Here is a 5,000-nt window from a genome sequence, read left to right on the forward strand (position 1 = left end):
TCGCCGACCTAGCGGCCTGCCGATCGGTATTTAGAGGGAGGCACTTTGAAAGCAACACGCCGCTGGAACTTTGAAAAATTTCGGGGCAAAGCAATACGCGGCTGGGACTTTGAAATATTTCGGAGCGCACCTAAAGTTCGTTATTTTGGCTAAACGGAGCGAAAATCTGCATTTATACCATCACGGACGTTAGTTTAATAGCGTTTAACGATGGATCCACGGTACAGAATGCAAAAATATGATTGTTAAAATTTTCGACTAATCGGTTCTAAGAGGCGAAGCAATACGCCGCTGGGACTTTGAAATATTTCGGAGCGCACCTAAAGTTCGTTATTTTGGCTAAACGGAGCGAAAATCTGCATTTATACCATCACGGACGTTAGTTTAATAGCGTTTAACGATCGATCCACGGTACAGAATGCAAAAATATGATTGTTAAAATTTTCGACTAATCGGTTCTAAGAGGCGAAGCAATACGCCGCTGGGACTTTGAAATATTTCGGAGCGCACCTAAAGTTCGTTATTTTGGCTAAACGGAGCGAAAATCTGCATTTATACCATCACGGACGTTAGTTTAATAGCGTTTAACGATGGATCCACGGTACAGAATGCAAAAATATGATTGTTAAAATTTTCGACTAATCGGTTCTAAGAGGCGAAGCAATACGCCGCTGGGACTTTGAAATATTTCGGAGCGCACCTAAAGTTCGTTATTTTGGCTAAACGGAGCGAAAATCTGCATTTATACCATCACGGACGCTAGTTTAATAGCGTTTAACGATCGATCCACGGTACAGAATGCAAAAATATGATTGTTAAAATTTTCGACTAATCGGTTCTAAGAGGCGAAGCAATACGCCGCTGGGACTTTGAAATATTTCGGAGCGCACCTAAAGTTCGTTATTTTGGCTAAACGGAGCGAAAATCTGCATTTATACCATCACGGACGTTAGTTTAATAGCGTTTAACGATGGATCCACGGTACAGAATGCAAAAATATGATTGTTAAAATTTTCGACTAATCGGTTCTAAGAGGCGAAGCAATACGCCGCTGGGACTTTGAAATATTTCGGAGCGCACCTAAAGTTCGTTATTTTGGCTAAACGGAGCGAAAATCTGCATTTATACCATCACGGACGTTAGTTTAATAGCGTTTAACGATCGATCCACGGTACAGAATGCAAAAATATGATTGTTAAAATTTTCGACTAATCGGTTCTAAGAGGCGAAGCAATACGCCGCTGGGACTTTGAAATATTTCGGAGCGCACCTAAAGTTCGTTATTTTGGCTAAACGGAGCGAAAATCTGCATTTATACCATCACGGACGTTAGTTTAATAGCGTTTAACGATCGATCCACGGTACAGAATGCAAAAATATGATTGTTAAAATTTTCGACTAATCGGTTCTAAGAGGCGAAGCAATACGCCGCTGGGACTTTGAAATATTTCGGAGCGCACCTAAAGTTCGTTATTTTGGCTAAACGGAGCGAAAATCTGCATTTATACCATCACGGACGTTAGTTTAATAGCGTTTAACGATCGATCCACGGTACAGAATGCAAAAATATGATTGTTAAAATTTTCGACTAATCGGTTCTAAGAGGCGAAGCAATACGCCGCTGGGACTTTGAAATATTTCGGAGCGCACCTAAAGTTCGTTATTTTGGCTAAACGGAGCGAAAATCTGCATTTATACCATCACGGACGTTAGTTTAATAGCGTTTAACGATGGATCCACGGTACAGAATGCAAAAATATGATTGTTAAAATTTTCGACTAATCGGTTCTAAGAGGCGAAGCAATACGCCGCTGGGACTTTGAAATATTTCGGAGCGCACCTAAAGTTCGTTATTTTGGCTAAACGGAGCGAAAATCTGCATTTATACCATCACGGACGCTAGTTTAATAGCGTTTAACGATCGATCCACGGTACAGAATGCAAAAATATGATTGTTAAAATTTTCGACTAATCGGTTCTAAGAGGCGAAGCAATACGCCGCTGGGACTTTGAAATATTTCGGAGCGCACCTAAAGTTCGTTATTTTGGCTAAACGGAGCGAAAATCTGCATTTATACCATCACGGACGTTAGTTTAATAGCGTTTAACGATGGATCCACGGTACAGAATGCAAAAATATGATTGTTAAAATTTTCGACTAATCGGTTCTAAGAGGCGAAGCAATACGCCGCTGGGACTTTGAAATATTTCGGAGCGCACCTAAAGTTCGTTATTTTGGCTAAACGGAGCGAAAATCTGCATTTATACCATCACGGACGTTAGTTTAATAGCGTTTAACGATCGATCCACGGTACAGAATGCAAAAATATGATTGTTAAAATTTTCGACTAATCGGTTCTAAGAGGCGAAGCAATACGCCGCTGGGACTTTGAAATATTTCGGAGCGCACCTAAAGTTCGTTATTTTGGCTAAACGGAGCGAAAATCTGCATTTATACCATCACGGACGTTAGTTTAATAGCGTTTAACGATCGATCCACGGTACAGAATGCAAAAATATGATTGTTAAAATTTTCGACTAATCGGTTCTAAGAGGCGAAGCAATACGCCGCTGGGACTTTGAAATATTTCGGAGCGCACCTAAAGTTCGTTATTTTGGCTAAACGGAGCGAAAATCTGCATTTATACCATCACGGACGTTAGTTTAATAGCGTTTAACGATCGATCCACGGTACAGAATGCAAAAATATGATTGTTAAAATTTTCGACTAATCGGTTCTAAGAGGCGAAGCAATACGCCGCTGGGACTTTGAAATATTTCGGAGCGCACCTAAAGTTCGTTATTTTGGCTAAACGGAGCGAAAATCTGCATTTATACCATCACGGACGTTAGTTTAATAGCGTTTAACGATCGATCCACGGTACAGAATGCAAAAATATGATTGTTAAAATTTTCGACTAATCGGTTCTAAGAGGCGAAGCAATACGCCGCTGGGACTTTGAAATATTTCGGAGCGCACCTAAAGTTCGTTATTTTGGCTAAACGGAGCGAAAATCTGCATTTATACCATCACGGACGTTAGTTTAATAGCGTTTAACGATGGATCCACGGTACAGAATGCAAAAATATGATTGTTAAAATTTTCGACTAATCGGTTCTAAGAGGCGAAGCAATACGCCGCTGGGACTTTGAAATATTTCGGAGCGCACCTAAAGTTCGTTATTTTGGCTAAACGGAGCGAAAATCTGCATTTATACCATCACGGACGCTAGTTTAATAGCGTTTAACGATCGATCCACGGTACAGAATGCAAAAATATGATTGTTAAAGTTTTCGACTAATCGGTTCTAAGAGGCGAAGCAATACGCCGCTGGGACTTTGAAATATTTCGGAGCGCACCTAAAGTTCGTTATTTTGGCTAAACGGAGCGAAAATCTGCATTTATACCATCACGGACGTTAGTTTAATAGCGTTTAACGATGGATCCACGGTACAGAATGCAAAAATATGATTGTTAAAATTTTCGACTTATCGGTTCTGGATCACTGAAAAATCAAAAAAAATTATTAATTTTGATTAATTAAATTACATATGTAGTTTTATATTGTTATAGTCTCGTATTTGTTAATGTTTTGTCGTAAGAAAATGCAAAAATATCGTTTTAATGTTTTCGTCTCATCGGTTCTGGATCGCTGAAAAATCAAAAAAAAATATTAATTTTGATTAATTAAATTACAAATGGAGTTTTATATTGCTATAGTCGCTTATTTGTTAATGTTTTACCGTAAGAAAATGCAAAAATATCGTTTTAATATTTTCATCTCATCGGTTCTGGGCGGTTTTAAAATTTTTTAAAATATTAATTAAACCCATGATTTACATGAGAATGTGAATTTATTATGTCCTGCATGTTAATTTATTAATTTTCATGTATAGAACGTTATAAAATGAAAGGATATGTTCGACGATATTTTCAGTCTAAGTTTTACCGTGCCGGCGGGATGGTACGCTCTCACGGCGGTTTGCACAGGCATACGCCTGGGCGTAAGCCCATGCGTCGCCGACCTAGCGGCCGGCCGTTCGGTATTTATAGGAAGGCACTTTCGGTTCGCTCGGACCGGTCGGGAGTAGCGTCGAGCGTGTGGCTCTTTTATGACTTCGGTTGAAAAGCAGTCTACCGCTCCTCGAGAATATACTTTCTCGACTATTCTCGTTCCGGTTTTCCGTTGCGGATTATTATTAATCTCCACACAGCATTACCACGGGTCGGTGTCTAAGACCGAATGGCCCATATGTGGTGAGCCTTGTAATATAAGGCTGGTGACCTGTATGCACTTATAAATGTTGCATACTTGTACAAACTGAGCATCAACTGTCTGTAACCAAAATTTGTTAAAACTGAAAAAGTTATAAGATTGTATAAAATTTTTGAACCAAGAAAGTAGTGTTAGACGAAAATTCGTTCTATCACTTTTAGAAGGGAGACTGTTTGGAAATATTTAAAGTATAAAATACACAAAAGTCCACTGAATTATGAACAAAATTACGTCCCTGAATTTAAGAAAAGTCAAGAGGTGTCAGAAATAAAATCCTCTCTGATACGTTCAGAGAGGAAAATAAGTATGGAGAGAGGAGTAAAAATGAAAGAAGTTTTAAGGCTGGGGAAACTTCTAAAGGAGAGAGATTCCAACATATCTAATATGTACATTTAAAGCAAGTCCAAGGAACTCTCTCCGTTAATGTTTGAAAAGGTGTGTGCAGATGGAGGAGAAATGTATAAAGTACAGAGACGAGGTTGGTGGGCCCGCTCTAATGATAAAGATTATAAAATTTGGTGGCAAAATGACCAGCATGATCACTGTACGCGCTTTCTCGATTTGTATAGCATGCCACTGTCCGCGCTATCTTTTATTATATTGTCCAGCGTGTGTGGTCTACGTGCTTGCACGATGGATGCACGGCGTGAAAGTGATTTTCGTGCTTTATGAGAGGAGGAGGAGAATATTTGGCCTCTATAAGAGGTACAAAATTTATGAAAT

Source organism: Osmia lignaria, unplaced genomic scaffold, assembly GCF_051020975.1.
Source record: "Osmia lignaria lignaria isolate PbOS001 unplaced genomic scaffold, iyOsmLign1 scaffold0078, whole genome shotgun sequence".
Taxonomy (NCBI): Eukaryota; Metazoa; Arthropoda; class Insecta; order Hymenoptera; family Megachilidae; genus Osmia; species Osmia lignaria.